The sequence below is a fragment of the Schistocerca piceifrons genome, chromosome 8, assembly GCF_021461385.2.
Source record: "Schistocerca piceifrons isolate TAMUIC-IGC-003096 chromosome 8, iqSchPice1.1, whole genome shotgun sequence".
NCBI lineage: Eukaryota > Metazoa > Arthropoda > Insecta > Orthoptera > Acrididae > Schistocerca > Schistocerca piceifrons.
This window is the reverse complement of record NC_060145.1, coordinates 38,473,780-38,493,968: the sequence shown is the minus strand read 5'-3', so window position 1 is coordinate 38,493,968 and position 20,189 is coordinate 38,473,780. Positions and strand designations below refer to the sequence as shown.

At 42.8% G+C, this 20,189-nt stretch overlaps 1 pseudogene; it reads left to right on the top strand.

The window, feature by feature from the left end:
- Positions 1-5,198: 5,198 nt before the first annotated feature.
- LOC124712575 lies at positions 5,199-5,316 on the top strand (annotated as a pseudogene).
- The last annotated feature ends 14,873 nt before the right edge of the window (positions 5,317-20,189 follow it).

The window sequence follows — 20,189 nt, the reverse complement described above, 5'->3', positions numbered from 1 at the left end:
TAACTACTCACCTTCCGTTAGGTGGCCAATTCGTACTTTTCTTATCTCTTGGGATCGACGAATGAAATTCGTTTGTTTGATAAAATGCAGTACATTTTATTCAGTCACAGCTTTTTCGGAGTGAGATGTGGCATCACACCCAGATAATATTTATGGTAATAGTCTGTTTCTTTATTAATTCAAATTTTACATTCCCTTGTCCATTTTCTATTTTGTCTTTTTAGGCGAACGTGTAAACGAATAAAATATAAAAGGAAAAGACGAAAATATAACTTTTTAATTTTTTTTTCTTTTAATAAGCTTTCATCGCGTTAAAATCTCTTTTTTTCTTTTAATGTGTCTAGTCCTCATTTGTCAATGTCTTCAGATCTGCGTAGACTTCTTTTACCTCTTCTCCAAAATTAGAGCGCGCTGGTGTAGAAACGCTAATGATTTTGAAACCTTGAAGATCACTGTGAATCAGCAACTGTATAAATTTGAAGAGGTTGAAAAAATCGGTCAAACAGTTGCAAACCAAATGTTTATTTAGCCCTTGACCTAGGTTTCGATATTAAAAATATCTCCTTCAAAAAATTCAGCTGCTTCAAATGGCTCTGATCACTATGGGACTTAACATCGGAGGTCATCGGTCTTCTAGACTTAGAACTACTTAAACCTAACTAACCTAAGGACAGTACACACATCCATGCCCGAGGCAGGATTCGAACCTGCGACCGTAGCAGCTGCGCGGTTCCGGACTGATGCCCCTAGAACCGTTCGGCCACAACGGCCACCTATCTCCTTCACATAGTGGTAAATTACACTGCCATTTGATGTAACAAGGACCCCTCCTTCTGAAGAAGATAGGTTTAGAAATATCAAAACCTAGATCAAGAGTTAAATATACCTTTAGTTTGCAACTGATTGGCTGATTGTTTCGTTTTTGAGATAAGCTTATCTCATCTGATATTCCTTCAGTATCCTTACTGTATTTTCCAATTCGCTTCTCAGAAACAATGTGCTACGGCATAAAGTCAAGCGCTCGACGCTAGTCGTGATCGATAGAGCGGAGAGGAGTGTGACAAGACGTCAGCCACTTGTACGCTGACCGACCGCTCTCCAGGACGACAACGCGACAGCAGCGGTCCGTATGGGAAGAGGACATAAGCTCGGCGCCCGACTGGTCACGATCCAGTCGAAGAGTAGCTCCAAGATTAGTCAGTTCTATAGCAGCATCGACACTGGTCACTTCTCTTGTACAATCTATGTAACATGGACTTGGGAATTGTTTATACTGAAGACCATTGCTTATTTCGTATGTAGGCCTTTCCTTGAAACACATCAGTGTAACACAAAGTCAAGTATTGCATTTTTTTCCTTTTGTAATAAAACTCATTAATACGATTCGATGGAACGTTGTCTAGAGATCTGAAAAAGAAGTTTACCTAGATTCCTCATTTTTGACGATTAGGCAGGATTTAACAGTATGTTACTGACAGACAGAATAACGAGGCCTGTTATAAAAGTAAGCAGAAGACATATCACCGATACACGGAAACCATTCTAGTCTATATGCCGACATGCTTATACTCTGAACAGGAAGAAGAGCGATGAAAAGATCATCACCGCATATCTGGGCATATAAAGTGATATATCGTCATTGGCAGCAGCAACAGCAAACCGGTTGAGGTACGTTAGCAACTAACAGTCAAAATCGGCACTAGCCTCAAGATTATCTATTTAATGTATCTAAATGTGAAGGGATTTTGTCTGGTGTTGTAGCTGTGTATGGGAAATAGAGGTTGGTTGGTTCATTTCGGAGAGGGGAAAAAATAGCGAGGCCATCGGTTTAATACGATTAGTGAAGCATGGGAAAGGAAGTCGGCCGTGCTATTTCAAAGGAATTATCCCGGCATTTCCATGAGGCGATTTTGGGAATTAACGGAAAATCCTAAATCAGGAAGGCCGGACGCGGGTTTGTACTGTCATTCTTCCGAATACGTATCCAGTGTGCTAACCACTGCGTCACCTCGCTCGGAGGGGAATAGAGAGAGTGAAACATAGCACCAAGGCCAGTTTGCTGCGAACAGTGTTTGTGGGGTATAGTGTATTTGTGTTCTTGATGTTAAATTGAGAGAAAGAAACATAGCACCAGGATGCATAATGTACACTACCGGCCATTAAAATTGCTACACCACGAATATGACGTGCTACAGACGCGAAATTTAACCGACAGGAAGAAGATGCTGTGATATGCAAATGATTAGCTTTTCAGAGCATTCGCACAAGGTTTGCGCCGGTGGCGACACCTACAACGTGCTGACATGAGGAAAGTTTCCAACCGATTTCTCATTCACAAACAGCAGTTGACCGGCGTTGCCTGTTGAAACGTTGTTGAGATGCCTCGTGTAAGGAGGAGAAACGCGTACAGTCAGCTTTCCGACTTTGATTTCCCATACACAGCTACAACAACAGACAAAATCCCTTCACATTTATCTACATTAAATAGATAAACTTGAGGCTAGTGCCGATTCTGACTGTTAGTTGCCAACGTACCTCAACCGTTTTGCTGCTGCTGCTGCCAATGGCGATATATAACCACTTTATATCCCCAGATATGCGTGGATGATCTTTTCATCGCTCTTCTACCTGTTCAGAGTATAAGCATGTCGGCATATAGACTAGAATGGTTTCCGTGTATCGGTGATATGTCTTCTGCTTACTTTTATAACAGGCCTCGTTATTCTGTCTGTCAGTAACATACTGTTAAATCCTGCCTAATTGTCAAAAATGAGGAATCTAGGTAACCTTCTTTTTCGGATCTCTAGACAACAATCCATCGAATAGTAGCCTATCGCGATTGCGGCTTATTGTATTGCGAAATTGCTGCTCGCGTTGGTCGAGATCCAATGACTGTTAGCAGAATATGGAATCGGTGGGTTCAAGAGGGTAATACGGAACGCCGTGCTGGATCCCAACGGCCTCGTACCACTAGCAGTCGAGATGACAGGCATTTTATCCGCATGGCTGTAACGGATCGTGCAGCCACGTCTCGATCCCTGAGTCAACAGATGGGGACGTCTGCAAGACAACAACCATCTGCCAGAACAGTTCGACGACGTTTGCAGCAGCATGGACTACCAGCTCGGAGACCATGGCTACGGTTACCCTTGACGCTGCATCACAGACATGAGCGCATGCGATGGTGTACTGAACGACGAACCTGGGTGCACGAATGACAAAACGACATTTATTTTGGATGAATCCAGGTTCTGTTTACAGCATCATAATGGTCGCATCCCTGTTTGGTGACGTCGCGGTGAATGCACATCAGCTCGGAGACCATGGCTGCGGTTACCCTTGACGCTGCATCACAGACAGGAGCGCCGGCGATGGTGTACTGAACGACGAACCTGGGTGCACGAATGGCAAAACGTCATTTATTTTGGATGAATCCAGGTTCTGTTTACAGCATCATAATGGTCGTGATCCGTGTTTGGTGACGTCGTGGTGAATGCACATTGGAAGCGTGTATTCGTCATCGCCATACTGGCGTATCACCCGGCGTGATGGTATCGGGTGCCATTGGTTACACGTCTCGGTCACCTTTTGTTCGCAATTACGGCACTTTGAACAGTGGACGTTACATTTCAGATGTGTTACGACCCATGGCTCTACCCTTCATTCGATCCCTGCGAAACCCTGCATTTCAGCAAGATAATGGACGACCGCATGTTGTAGGCCCTGTACGGGCCTTTCTGGATACAGAAAATGTTCCACTGCTGCCCTGACCAGCACATTCTCCAGATCTCTCACCAACTGAAAACGTCTGGTCAATGGTGGCCGAACAACTGTCTCGTCACAATACGCCAGTCACTACTCTTGATGAACTATGGTGTCGTGTTGAAGCTGCATGGGCCATTCAAGCTCTGTTTGACTCAATGCCCAGGCGTATCAAGGCCGTTATTACGGCCAGAGTTGGTCGTTCTGGGCACTGATTTCTCAGGATCTAAGCACCCAAATTGCGTGAAAATGTAATCACATGTCAGTTCTAGTATAATATATTTGTCCAATGAATACACGTTTATCATCTGCGTTTCTTCTTGGTGTAGTAATTTTAATGACCAGTAGTGTATTTGCTCCTCAATTGCCGCACGCCGTTGATTCTCTCGCTGCTACGAAGTCGTCGGTTTCGTGGAGAAGCTGTGGCGAGGACGCATCCGTTCCTCGGGTCATCAGCGTAACCAGGTGATTACTGCACGCTAAAAATTGTTCTACAGTTTCCCGGAAACCTGGCTACAGGCGCGATTCGAGTCACGACGCACTTCGTACGATGTACGCAGAGAAAATAAAGATCTTACCCAGCGTGCGTGGCTAATTTGTCGGATTCGCACATAAAACGAAGAAAATCACGACTTGATCCTACTCACTTACCGCGCATGTGCAACATTGCTTTTAGTCACGACCGACACGACGAGGGCACCTTACGGTGTTCTCGTTCCCTGTACCTCTGCCTTCCCGGGACTCTCCGCTTAATTTCTTTTCGTCGCGCTGTGCTGCAGACCTGTTTCCCTACGGAAGCGCCGTTCAGTTCCGTCCCTCCCACAGCTCGTGAAAGCGGCGGCCCTGCCCTCTTTGCTGCCGTGGCCCGCTGCGGTGTCCTGCGACTGACGTGCAGTCTGTCTCACGACTTGGGCGGTCCACCCGTCCTGTCATCCAGTCATGCCCACATGGGCCGCTCGTCACTCCCAGCTGTCTGGAGCGTGGCATATGGACGACCTGGGAGCGGCGCAGGCCATTGTTTCCTGCGCTGCCTTTACGGATCACTGGGCTGCGTCTTGAATATTCCGTACAATCCTTTTGCGTACGATGAGCATACGAATGGAGATGACATCAGAAAAAAAAACGTGACACGGAGCAATTACGTCCTCCAGCTCTTCAGCAGGTATTTCACTCTCGTCAAGGACTTTCACTGCCATTGTACTACAATGCTTGTAGAACCATTAGGGACGGTTCAAAATTTCGCTGAAGCTGCGTTCCGTGAAGTCAATATTTTAAATGACGTTACTAGATATCTTAGTCAGGGTTTTTAGTTAAAATTCCACTGCTCTGGCTCTAATACTTTTGAAGATTTAATTATTTCCGCTTTGTAAATAGGGTTTAAAAAATCCTTTTTTTTCCTTCTAAAATATTTTCTTTCTCTAAAACTGCTAGTCATAGGCAACGGCCCTGCCGCAGTGGATACACCGGTTCCCGTGAGATCACCGAAGTTAAGCGCTGTCGGGCATGATCGGGACTTGGATGGGTGACCATCCAGGTCGCCAAGCGCTGTTGCCATTTTTCGGGGTGCACTCTGCCTCGTGATCCCAATTGAGGAGCTACTCGACCGAATAGTAGCGGCTTCGGTCAAGAATACCATCATAAGGACCGGGAGATCGGTGTGCTGACCACACGCTCCTCCTATCCGTATCCTCCACTGAGGATGACACGGCGGTCGGATAGTCCCCGTAGGCCAGTCGTGGCCTGAAGACGGAGTGCTTAAAACTGTTAGTCATACAGCTATACAGCTATGAAATTTGTACTGCCGTTTGCTTACACCGAATCAATCGCCTCTCGAACTAAATTTTTTTGCTGGTAAATTTGGTTGTTACTTTCAGCAATAACAGCTGCAGAGGTAGAACTGTCTAAGTGTTGCCAATCGCGATAAATCAGTTCTTACTGTCTCCAGAATGAGATTTTCACTCTGCAGCGGAGTGTGCGCCGATAGGAAACTTCCTGGCAGATTAAAACTGTGTGCCGGACCGAGAATCGAACTCGGGACCTTTGCCTTTCGCGGGCAGGTGCTCCACCATCAGAGCTAGCCAAGCAGTAACTTTCATGGAAACATCCCTAGGCTGTGGCTAAGCCATTTCTCCGCTATATCCTTTCTTTCAGGAGTGCTAGTTCTGCAAGGTTTGGCCCGGATCTCGTGGTCGTGCGGTAGCGTTCTCGCTTCCCACGCCCGGGTTCCCGGGTTCGATTCCCGGCGGGGTCAGGGATTTTCTCTGCCTCGTGATGGCTGGGTGTTGTGTGCTGTCCTTAGGTTAGTTAGGTTTAAGTAGTTCTAAGTTCTAGGGGACTGATGACCATAGATGTTAAGTCCCATAGTGCTCAGAGCCATTTGAACCATTTTTCTGCAAGGTTCGCAGGAGAGCTTCTGTAAAGTTTGGAAAGTGGGAGACGAGGTACTGGCAGAATTAAAGCTGTGAGGACGGGGCGTGGGTCGTGTTTGGGTAGCTTAGATGGTAGAGCACTTGCCCGCGAAAGGCAAAGGGCCCGAGTTCGAGTCTCGGTCCGACACACACTTTAACCTGCCAGGAAGTTTCAGTTCTTACTGTGGAGCCATTTCCTCTGTTTCTTCTTTGTGATGGATCTGCAGTCAGAATGGGATTGCGTGTGGCCAGTCGGGAGTTGTCGTGTAACAAAACTGCACAAGTTTGCCACTGAATTTGTTGTGTAAAAAAGTTTGTTTGAGAGGCTACTAAATGAAAAGGATTTTTTTCCCAGGTTCTGTTATTATTTTTATGATTGCTATGGTACAATGGAACGGCACAAAAATTCCACAGCTGTAGGGCTAGCAGTTTTTGTCATCGAAAAAATTTTAGTCAGAAAGACAGTATTTTTTTTAGTCTTGTTTACAGAAAAGGAAAACATTCTTATCTCATAAAGTGTTGAAGCTAGAATAGTGAAATTTTAACTGACTATCCATTGTTAAGATGTCTGATAACATAATGCAAAACGTTCACTGAACTGCTGTTTCTTAGGGACGCGTGTTCGATTAAACGAAATTTAGACCTGACCCTAAAATTCCTGCAAGCACTTTACATGGGAATACAATCGATATTCTCAATAAATCTGGCCCCACCCTCTTCATCTACCTACTCGCCAAATTCTCATTAACTGCCGATTACTGCCGATGGATATCTCATTCGCCATAGTTTGAGCGTAGTTAACCAAATCATACCATTGAATGAAACAGGAGGGAGCGTGGGAGAGGGGAGTGGTACGTGCCGGTGATTTTGCTGGACGAATTTCAATCAGTTATTAACAGAAAACAAATCTGACCGTTACACCTCATTGTAAGAGTGATATCACACTGGTTGGTCTCAACAGTTTGATCTCGATGTATACGCTGACGGAAAAAGAATCGGAAGTTCATAGGCGTGTTCCTACTTCTGAAAGATGGTACATGGAGGCCACGAGAATGTAAGGTCGCAAGAAGACCTATTCAAGAAACTGACAAACTGACGTCTGACACCTGTACAATGCAATGCTTGCACATTTTCATGCTTGCATTCAACATTCTAGCACTCATCAATGGAAGACATAAAGTCTGAAAATGAGTCCGTGATCATTCTAGCACTTACCCCGTTTACTGATGTTTCAGTATTTAACATTTGCGATGGCCTGTCTTGCGCTTACATTAACCTGTGATGTTGCAGTGTTTATCACTGAAATATGTTACCTAGGTAAAGGCAATCCTAAAATTTCATTCCTTTACTTTAATTATATTTTAGTGTTACGATTTTTTTTTGTCAGTGTATTAGGAATTGAATGCCGTCAGTATTTACGACGTTTACCACACCAACGCTTGAATCCTCAGTGCGTAATTCCAACTGTGAAGCATTGAGGGAGTTCTGTGGTGGTTTAGGGATGTTGACCAAAGTTGGAGATTTCGTGAAAGCTTATGAAAAATGAAGGAACTGCATTATTATGCCAAGACATCTGGTTTGCGTCTGATTGGGAAAGGGTTTGTCTTACAGTAAGACAGCAACACGCCTTTGTAAGAACCACGCGAAGTCTCTAGAGATTCATAAAACTTTCAAGAACATGGAATGGTCACCCCGGTCCCCGGATTATAGCCTAATCGAGCTACTATGGAATTAATGGCTAGAGGACAAATGCAAGAATGTAGAGGCGTATATCACTAGGGGTAAGATAGATACTGCCTACAGGAAAATTAAAGAGACCTTTGGAGAAAAGAGAACCACTTGCATGAATATCTAGAGCTCAGTTGGAAACCCAGTTCTAAGCAAAGAAGGAAATGCAGGAAGGTGGAAGGAGTATATAGAGTGTCTATACAAGGGCGATGTTCTTGAGGACAATATTATGGAAGTGGAAGAGGTTGTAGATGAAGATGAAATGGGAGATACAATACTGCGTGAAGAGTTTGACAGAGCACTGAAAGACCTTAGTCGAATCAAGGCCCCGGGAGTAGACAACATTCCATTAGAACTACTGAGAGCGTTGGAGAGCCAGCGCTGACAAAACTCTACCATCTGGTGAGCAAGATGTATGAGACAGCCGAAATACCCTTAGACTTCAAGATGAATATAATAATTCCAATTATTCGGTATTAAAACCCATGGAGAAGAAATAAAAACTTTGAGGTTCGCCGATGAAATTGGAATTCTGTCAGAGACAGCAAAGGACCTGGAAGAGCAGCTGAACGGAATGCACAGTGTCTTGAAAGGAGGATATAAGATGAACATCAACAAAGGCAAAACGAGGATAATAGAATGTAGTCGAATTAAATCGGGTGATGCTGAGGGTATTAGATTAGGAAATGAGACGCTTAAAGTAGTAAATGAGTTTGGTATTTGGGGAGGAAAATAACAAATGATGGTCGAGGTAGAGAGGATATAAAATGTAGACTGGCAATGGAAAGGAAAGCGTTTCTGAAGAAGAGAAATTTGTTAACGTAGAATATAGATTTAAGTGTCAGAAAGTCTTTTCTGAAAATATTTGTATGGAGTGTAGCCATGTATGGAAGTGAAACGTGGACGATAAACAGTTTAGACAAAAAGAGAATGGAAGCTTTCGAAATGTGGTGCTACAGAAGAATGCTGAAGATTAGATGGGTAGATCACATAACTAATGAGGCGGTATTGAATAGAATTGGGGAGAAGAGAAATTTGTGGAACAACTTGAGTAGAAGAAGGGATCGGTTGGTAGGACATATTCTAACGCATCAAGGGATCACCAATTTAGTATTGGAGGGCAGCGCGGAGGGTAAAAATCGTAGAGGGAAACCAAGAGATGAATACACTAAACAGATTCAGAAGGATGTAGGCTGCAATAGGTACAGGGAGGTGAAGAAGCTTGCACAGGATAGAGTAGCATGGAGAGCTGCATCAAACCGGTCCCTGGACTGAAGACATCAACAAAATGTAATTAATTGGAGAAGAGGATCCCAAAACGGGGAATAATGAGTGGGAAGCACTTGTGGGAGGTCCTGCAGTGAGAATGGAAACTAATTCCAACTGAAACCATGGCAAAATAGGCCCATCGGATGCCGAGAGTATGCAAGGTTGTAACGTAAGCAGTGGGTGGCTATTCTGAGGAATCTATTAATTGTTGCATTTATGTGTGTAGTATTTGAGCTTAATAACTACTTAGACAGCAATAAAATATAATTTTATATGCATTTCCTTGTCGTTGCCCGTAAACAGCTGGTATTACTAAACCTTTGGACGGTAGCGTACCTCCAGATGCACCGCGCTCAACCATGGGACTTCAGGGACGGCCCTGGTTACGGCACACAACATGTCTTGTAGAGCCGCTGTTGTCCACAAGACAACTCCGGACAGCTGTACCTGGCCGCCATCATAACCAAGTCCTTCGCGCACCATCACTTGCAGCTCAAGTACCAACTGCTCTGTACGGCTTGGACACTGGTTAATCCAAGACTGCGGCCTGAGTGTAGGTGAGCCCAAGACTCCCTGCTTCCGTTCGTGGTCCACCATCTAGGCTCGGATTGGCGACAGCAGCGCTACAAACACCGCCGACCGTGCCCTCTATTCCAGCGCTAGCGCGAAAGCGGCGCTAGCGCGGTGTCTAGGAACACAGGAGAAAAGACATCCCGTAAATGACAGATTCACAGCACAAGCCGAAGCGGGAGGTCAAATTACCTCACTTTTGAAAACATGTTTCACGTAAAACACGAAGTTTTAATTTCTGTTTATCAATTAAAACACCGATAGAGACATATCAATCACTTTCATAATATTTTACCTAGAAGAAACCTAATCACAGTCTTCTAATCCTGTGATCAAACGAAACAGTTTGATGCACTTCATGATAACAGCCAGTTAAATATTTATTTTGGTACTTTTCTAATAAATTTTGCTATTGGCAGGGAGTGATTCCACATTCCTTGTACACATGTTGGTACATCAAGAGTTCTGCCTACTTCACTTTATTTCTTTCTTTTCTTTTGCTTGCGCCGTTTTCCCGCAATGATGCAGGGTCAGCGTGGTTAATCGGATTTGACAATGTTAGATTAAGGGGAGGCCGGATGCCCTTCCTGCCGCCGCCCTTGCCCCCCAGGACGGAATCAGTGTACCCCAAATTGTCTGTGTCTAGTGTAAGCTATGGAATAGTGCGAACGTGTTCAGATGTCTGCGAGCCGTGTAACTGAGGCGGGACGTGGGGACCAGCCCGGTATTCACCTAGTAGGATGTGGAAAACCGCCTAAAAACCGCATCCAGGCTGGCTGGCACACTGGCCGCCGTCGTTAAGCCACCAGGCGGATTCGATCCGGGGCCGGCGCGCCTACCCGAGTCCAGGAAGTAGCGCATTAGCCCTCTCGGCTAACCTGGCGGGTAATTCTGGTTACTTGACTAAACCCTCGTAAAATTTATGATTGCAGTTCATACTGATTCGCGGTTCCGGCCAATCTAACATTGTCAGAATCGGATGTAAAACAGGGCATTTTACAGTTGTTTTGTATGTTGACATACAATTGGAGACCTTATAATTTTAATTAACTAATGCTTAAACTATAAATTATAACTTCCTTTGGATAAAATATGATGCAGTAAAATTTACGATGGTCTAGTAACAATGTAGCATTTCACCCTTTTAGCGTTGAAGGGTTAAAGGATTCGTCATGGACACATCGAAACGTTATAGCTCCTCACTGCATGTCTCCACATATACCCTACTTACTGTAAGTTTTCCACATAGCCGTCTTGAGCATAGATACTATTTCAGTGTCATGAATTACGTCATAGTTTGACGGTCACGTGACCGCCTGCTAGCAAGTGATGTCTCTACACCATCTACAGCATCCCAAAGCGACAAGTGTGCTCGTTTAAGGCGATTCTAATATTGTGTGCTCTGAACTTATGAAGGGTGTCCCAGAAATGTTACGGCAATCATACAGAAATTAAAGAAATCATAGAGGGGTTCTGGAGAGTGTCTTGAGGAACAAATCGAGTACAGGAAAATGTGCCCAGTAATGTCATCCAATGACGGTACAGAGCGTCGAAGTTATAGGCGCCGGCCCCATCCACGAGGCCACTCCTTGTACTGCAAACGTGACTTTGTACGCTGACGGACCGTGAGTGGGACGTCTTGCAGGGTTGCCTATTACTCAGTGAGCCACGGTGGCAGTGGAGAAGGTGGTGCTAACTGCTGTGTAGGAAGGCATTGTCTCCTGTGAATAAAACGCGCTGTTGCCCCGACAGATAACGATTTCGGATACAGGTTTCCATCTGCAGTTTTTGCTTGCTCATGGAACCTTATAAAATCTCCAATGTTTTTGGGCACACAGGAGAAAAGTGAACTGCAGATGGAAGCCTGTGCCCGAAATCATCAGCCACCAAGGCACCAGAGCATTTCATTCATAGGAGACAAGGCCTACAACTAGCACCATCTTCTCCACTGACGAACCTGGCAATCATTCGTTATCACTGACTGACCAGCAACACTGCGAGACGTTCCGTTTACCGTCTGTCAGCGTGCAAGCCATAGTTGCTGCTGAAGCTGTGGTGCAGTGACAGGCGGCGGCGCCCGTAGCTTCCACACTCTGCAGCGTCGTTTTATGATGTTTCCGAACACGATCCTCAATTTGTTTCTCAAGACACCCCTTGAACCTCTCGAATTTTTCTTAACAATCTGCGACACCCTGTATATTGGGCCTGTTTATCAAACTCAGCAAGAGATGTATACACTAAGCAGATTCAGTAGAATGTAGGTTGCAGTAGTTACTCGGAGATGAAGAGGCTTGCAAAGGATAGAGTAGCATGGAGAACTGCGTCAATCCAGTCTTTGGACTGAAGACCACAACAACATCAACCACAACAACAACTTATGGATGTTCTGCGGTACGCCTTTACTGCATTGAAAGGAGTCAGACCCCTTATATCGACTGCTCCAACTCGTCAGAAGGTGACATTTACTACACTGAAGAGCCAGGGCCTTGCGAGCTCGCAGAAGTGCCGCGACACGATGTGGCATGGACTCTACTAATGTTTGAGGCAGTGCTGGAGGGAACTGACACCATGAACCCTGCAGGGCTGTCCATAAATCCGTAAGAGTGCGAGGGGGTGGAGATATCTTCTGAACAGCACGTTGCAAGGCATCCCAGATATGCTCAATAATGTTCACGTCTGGGGAGTTTGGTGGCCAGCGGAAGTGTTTAAACACAGAAACGTGTTCCTGCATCCACCCTGTAGAAATTCTGGACGTGTGGGGTGTCGCATTGTCCTGCTGAAACTGGCCAAGTCTTTCAGTATACACAATGGACATGAATGGATGCAGGTGATCAGACAGGATGCTTAAGTACGTTTCACCTGTCAGAATCGTATCTAGACGTATCAGGGGTCCCGTACCACTCCAACTGCACGCCCCCCTGCCCCCCCCCCCCTCACATCACTACAGAACCTCCACCAGCTTGAACAGTCCCGTGATGACATGCAGGGCCCATGAATTCATGAGGTTGTCTCCATACCCGTAGACGTCCATCCACTCGATACAATTTGAAACGAGACTCGTCGTACCAGACAACATGTTTCCGGTTATCAACAGTCTAATGTCGGTGTTGACGGGCCGAGGCGAGGCGTAAAGCTTTATGTCGGGCTGTCATCAAGGGTGCACGAGTGGGCCTTCGGCTCCGAAAGCCCGTATCGATAATGTTTCGTTGAATGGTTCGCACGCTCACACTTGTTGATGACCCAACATTGAAATTTGCAGCAATTTGCGGAAGCGTCACATTGAATGATTCTCTTTAGTCGTTTTTGGTCCCGCTCTTGCAGGTATCCTTTTGCGGCCTCAGCGATGTCGAAGATTTGATGTTTTACCGGATTCCTGGCGTTTACGGTATACTCGTGAAATGGTCTTACGCAAAAATCCCCAATTCATCGCTGCCGCAGAGGTACCGCGTCCCATCGCTAGTATGCCGACTATAACACCACTTTCAAACTCACTCAAATCTTGATAACCTCCGATTGTAGCAGCAGTATCCGATCAGAACTGCGCCAGACGCTTATTGTCTTATATAGGCGTTGCCGACTGCAGCGCCATATTCTGTCTTTTTATATAACAACAACAACAACAAGCACTCCGTCTTGAGGCCACTAGTGGCCTACCGGGACCATCCGACCGCCGTGTCATTCTCATGTTGAGGATGCGGATAGGAGGGGCGTGGGGTCAGCACACCGCTCTCCCGGTCGTTATGATGGTATTCTTGACCGAAGCCGCTTCTATTCGGTCGAGTAGCTCCTCAATTGGATCACGAGGCTGAGTGCACCCCGAAAAATGGCAACAGCGCATGATGGCCTGGATGGTCATCCATCCAAGTGCCGACCACACCCGACAGCGCTTAACTTCGATGATCTCACGGGAACCGGTGTATGCACTGCGGCAAGGCCGTTGTCCCTGTCTTTTTGTATACCCTTATATTTTAAACACATGACTATACCAGTTTCTTTTGCACTTTAGTGTGAATCCTGTTTACAAGCCAGGAAATGGGAAAGAAGCAGATGACTATTTTTTCCTGCTCTACCACCTAAAAGAACTTTCCAAAAGTGCTCCCGCTCTGGTGCCTTTGGAAAACTCTGGTATCGACGATGAACGTTTTAAATAATTGCTGTGAGCCAAGATACGACTGTACTTACAAAAGATCGCTTGGAACTGGTCAAATATTTTTTGCAAGGCTATATGAAGGGCTTATTTCAATAGTGGTACAAGTCCATTTTTGTTCATTTTGAGATACATAGTCCTAAAGTTTAATGAGCGCTGAAAAATCTGTTGTTGAGATACCAGAAATATTCAAGCATATGGCTTCTTGCTTGAGATGAACCCTTCTTTCTGTTTGTTTGGATCATTAACTTCAGAGGCATTATAGGCAGAAAAGTGGAGGTAATGTACTTGTACCACTATAAATAAGCCCTTCATATGTTATCTGATTGCATACAAATTCTGGTCTGAAAGTAGCTCAGTCTCTATAACTTGGCAGCGTTATTGTATTATCTTCACATCTTTTGATTTTGTACCAAATATTTCTTATGATAAATCTGCACTTTCACACTGAACTTATTACTCAATTACTGTTTTCATATTGTTCACCGACCATGCCCTCTCATAAACTGCCAATGTTATGTGTTATGTATTTCGTAGGTCACCTAAGCACCATGGGTAAGTCGGTAAGTCATCTTTACACTTTTTGCAAATGCTCACTTTGATCCCCTATGGACGACAGTGATTCATTTCGTAGCCACTGCATCCGAACTGTGGTCGTAAAGAGATCGTAACCGAGACGAAAGAGAGACAATTATCGCAGTCTTGCAATGACAATCGGTTTCGAACGAGACAGGAACTGCTGCTGTCAGCAAATGCAAGTCCATTCCAACCAGTCTCTGAGCGAACACTGCGAAGGGGACTGCGTGTAATGGCTGTTTGGAGACGAGTACTTCTCAAAAACTCAGTATCAGATAAACCTGCACGTGTTAAGCAGGCACAGACAGAAACTCGACAATAGGTATCATCAGAGGAGTCGGAATTCTGCCTCCTTCCAAGGGATGCAAACCGTCGAATGCACCGATTGTCCAATGAGGCCTGTATGGAGAGTACTACTGGGCCAAAAAGTGGTTCCGTGATGTTTTTGGGGGTGTTTCCGCACTCTTACTCAAGCTCACTCAGTCATGTTAATGAGAGAATGAACCAGGATGTTTACTTCAGTATTCTCGACGACGAGGTGCTCCCGTTTCTTCTACATCTTCTTGACAAGTATTCTGTAGGGACTTCCATCTTCCAAGATGACAACATCCGTCGTCACAGGACTGGACGGATTCTCTCCTGACTTGACGAACTTTCAGACATGAATCGCACCTCGACTGGTTCTATAAATCGCCAGTTCCTGGTCAGACAGGAAAGGTCAGTGACTTTTTGCAATAGCAGATGAAACATAGAAATAAGATTCGAGCAACTTGGTAGCTCCGTGGGATCTAAGCATCAATGATTGGCTTCAGCAGAGTGTGGTATACCTGAAACGTCCCCTTTGAACAATTCTTACAAGACTGTCCTTAAACTGACATACAATATTTTTAGCGCAACGCAATCTGACTTTCAAAATTCCCTACAAAAGAATGGCCCTGACTAACATTAAACTATACCTTTCACAAATCACTTACCTCACAAAAATCTTCGCTGCTCAAGCTACTGCAATACAGCGAGCGCCACTACTGCCAGCTAAATAAAAGATTCAAACTATGGAAGGCACTAACTACTGATAGGGATAGTTAGCAAATGAAAGATATTAATAGAGAACGAACAATGTATTTACCTTGATATCATCACAAGTCATAATATATATATCAGTTCATGACAAATTACAAATCTCCGCCATCTCTCTCCCCACATCCACCACTGCTGGCGGCTCACCTCCAACTGCGCAACGCTACGCGCTGTTCACAGCCAGCTGCCTAACACTACAATGGCGAGTATTACAACAATGCAAAGCAGCCACAGACTGCACACAGCACAGCCAGTGATTTTCATATAGAGGTGGCGTTACCAATAAAGAACCTAAACAGCCTACTTACATAGAGAAAACATAAACAGCCTACTTACATAGAGAAAACATAAACAGCCTACTTACATAGAGAAAACAAACAGCCTACTTACATAGCCCCCATGCTCCCCACAAAAAATTTTACAAAATTTTTTTGGGCAGTGGCCAATAATGATTTGATAAAGTTTTTCATAATTACAATAACAAAGAAATCAAATGCACACACTTATTGATATTATGTTGGTCAAAAGCTCAAATTTTCTCACAGTCCATAAAGATAGTCCTGATCATTCATCATAACAGTAATTACAGGTTTTTTTCACAAAGTCTCATTAGTAAAAGAAATTGCACACAGAAGTAGTGGATTTCCATGCAGTCTTGAAGAAGTAGTGTTGTCCTTCCAACGGAAAGACAGTGCTGACTCTTGACATGCATACAGGTAATGGGCCACAACAGAGCAAACCCACAGCAGAGTCATTCGAAGTTTGGAAGAATATTGGTAGGTAGGTCATCACAGAGCAGACCCACTGTAGTCCTGGTAGAGATTACGGTATTGGTGGGCCACCAGAGGTGCAGACCCACTGCAGTCCTTGTAGAAATAATGGTATTGATGGATCATCAAAGATGTAGACCCACTGTAGTCCTTGCAGAGATAACCAACAGCCATCTGTTGTGACTGTGCAGGTGCACATTCACCATCAAAGAGTCTTGCGGAGAATATAGCAAGTCCATAAACCACCACTTGTGCACTCACAAAGTTTTTGGAATTGTCCTTAGAACCAGCAATGCTGTTATCCAGTCCCTTGCTGAATTATTAACACACGTGCAAACACTATCAGTCCCTACTTCTCACATATTGTCCATATACTATGACCAACAGAAACGTGTGCAGTGAAATGTAACTTACAAGTTAATAATGTCATGAACTGGTGACAATTACAATTTTATAACATAAGAATACAATTACAAAGGTACAAAATACATCATTAAAAACATAATAATACAGATAACATTTGTAGTACAGGCTTTACAAAAGAATAGAAATAAACATATACATCAGTGTTACAAAAATAGTGACATAAGTACATACATAAAATATCACAATAACCTTTGAAACATCAACTTCACACATGAGCATTAAACAGAACAGAATTAATAATGTCTAAACATCTTTACAAAGTAAATAACATATTATTAATGCCAATTATATTCGAGGATAACAGTATTCCTCATCATAGTGAATGTAGCTTAATATTAAAAGAAGAAAAAATTCTATGAAACTACACAGAGACAGGAAGAAAACAAATACACAAGGGTACACAAACACGTAATGGGATAACACCAATAGGAAAGGACAGGGTTCGTTTTCAGTGTAACATTTGGTACTGCAGTCCAACCCAAAACTTCATATATCTTTCCTCTTATTTCATCCTTTGTTTCCACCAAAAAAATTCTATCTAAGCATGCTTTCTGTATTTATATGTTCACACATTTCTCACCTCAACATTTATTTCCAAGAAAATCCTACCTAAACCTGTTTTCTGTATTCTAACCATATTTCTTTCAAAAGAAATATGGCTCATTGTGCAATACTCATTTAGGCCCAAATCGTTTTCATATAACTTTCAAAGCATTCTTTCCCTATTCTCCATAGTTAGGTTCTTATATAGTCTACCCCCTCTTAAGCTAACTTAAATCTACTGAGCTCAGATACTAAACTAAGGAACGAGGCAATGCAGCAGCACATAAAACAATTAATATAAACAGCAATAAAAAAAATGGAAAATCGCAAAGCAAGCTACAGTAAATCTAAATTACCAAGCAATTCAACATTACAACTAATATGAGGCAATGCAGCAAACAAAAAATAAATCTGGCTTAGCAGAGTAACACAAATTAAAGTTCAGTAGCACTATGCCTGGCAAACAGCAGCTTATATCTAAACATGACATAGCTCAAGCAGAAAAAATAGTACACTAAAGATAACAATGCAGATAAGGCAAATGTATAATCACATCTTAATGTCTAAGTAATTAAAGTGGTGCACCACAACAACTTATTGTAAAAAAAATATTACCATGTACTTGAAAAGAAAATTATGTGTTACTGTTACTAGTTCCTTCTTATTGTTCTTTCCTTTCCAAGTGCTCCTTTTTTAAAGAATGTGGATTATAAAATAATTATTTAATAGATCTGTTGACAGAAAGTGTTCACATTAGCAAATGCATTTCATTTTATAAAAGCAATGCTGCAACACAGCTGGAAACCAGATATCAAATGAAATAAGCAACTATGAAAAGCAAAGCATAAAAATATCATTCAGTTGTCATGTGACATTTCATAAGTTAGTAGAAATTCTCTCAACTCTCATAGAAAGACACTTGTCATAATCAGGCGTGCAGATGTAAAAATATTTCTTGTCATTTTATTAGGCATTTCAGTAAATATCAGAAAGTACGATATGTTTCCAAGTAATCAGCGTGTCGGATTTGCGATGCTTTCTCTAAAGGAATGGCACTGGCCAGGATAATGGCCTCCCTTTTTTTTTTCTTCCTGTGCCGCTGAAAAGGGCTCGCAATAATGGCTTTTTCTCCAGGCGTCTGACACAGCTGGGTGCCCGCGACGCATTACGTGCAGGTGGTCACTTAACTTTCGTACGGAAATATTTACGACAGCAGTTTCTGCTACCGTTGCAGTCTCATATAAACATATTTCACAGGTCAAGAATTAGCGTTGCAAATCTGTAGAAACAAAATCCTATAGATATAAGTGTCCAAAAAAAATTTTCGTCAGCATTGTGATACAGTCACACATTTCATAACTCTTAAAGTACGTTTCTTGGTTTCCAACATCCTTTTCATAAATCAGAGTCCCTAACCACTACTCATTATTCCTTACCTCATTATACATATACATATTCGTCGACACTTCTTCAATATTTCATCGTGAGAAATACGTAGCATAATAAACATTCCTCAACAACATAATACACATCGTCGTCGTAATAATAACATCATAAAACTTCAGTCAAATCTCAAAATCGTCGTAACTTCCTCCAATAATTTCTAAGCCTAAAAAGAATTTTCTGCTCATTTAAATAGTGTCATCTACCTCAAACGTACATTAAAAATCATGATCTCATACCAAATACATCATTCAAAGCTCTCATAGTATCACAATGGTTCCGAAAAATATGAACAGTTTACAAAGTACAGACAAAATACAGTTTCATAAGTGTGAAGTTATCCAACTGTGTATTGCGTAAACATGTGTCACTGATGTAGTAAAATAAATGTTTGTCTCTCTCAGTTAAATGATCAGATAGCTGTGTAATTTGTGTGTTAGAGAAATATGGTACCGATGTGTAAAGTTGAATAAGCAAATACCATATTAGCTAGGGTTCCTTGTGGTTGCCACACACATGGTACACAAAGTAAGCGTGTACCCCCCTGAGGATCAATGTAATTATACCCTCAGGTGTTACAAATTACAGCAATGGAATGAAATGTATCAGGGAAAACTTTCTTTGTAATTAAAAAATCTTCAAAAATAAGTGTTTTAAGTATAAGATTAATCACTCAAATGCGTGTACTGTAGCGCTAAATGCGCGTCTTGCTGTAAGATAATTCTGTGGAACTGTCGTAGTTATCGTCCTCTGTAAGCAAAGTTCTGCTAAAGTCAATGTACTTACCTCATGATACACAAAAGTGAAATGCTTTGCGTATAGATATCTTAGTTATTACGCTTATTGCCGTGATGAGGAAAGTACTGTACAGTAACGTATTGTTATGCCACGAAAAAGGCTGTCTCATTGTTGCTATACCACAAAAGTTACTACTAAAACATGTTTTTCTTCCTAGAAGAATTCAGAAAACTGTGCAGATATAAAACAGATACACTGCAAAAGCAACATTGTAAATTGTCACTCATTAGTAGCGTCGTGATAAAAATCGTGTAGCTGTCACATAAACTAACCTCTGTGTCATCTGGTATCTCTCAGAAAGTACTTTAAATCCGGAATGTATTTTCAAGTAAACCAAAATGTTGCATTAAAATCTCATTAGCAGTACTGGTAAATGTTCTAATCGTACAACTAACAAGCAAGAATGTACACTGTGTCGTCTGTTCGCAATAACAATGCATTCGTAATTTCTGTTTAAATAATTTCTCTTGGTTCTTGGCTGGATATTGAACTTCAAACATTGTTGCATGGTAACAGTTTCTAAAGCATACTAGTAACGTGAAGTGAAACGTTTTATGGCAAAGACAAAGTTAAAAGGCAGATTATCTGTCAATAAATGGTTTTACATGAGAAATGTGGTGTAAACCTTTACTCTTTATAGTACTCAGAGTTTGAACTTGAATGCAATTGTCA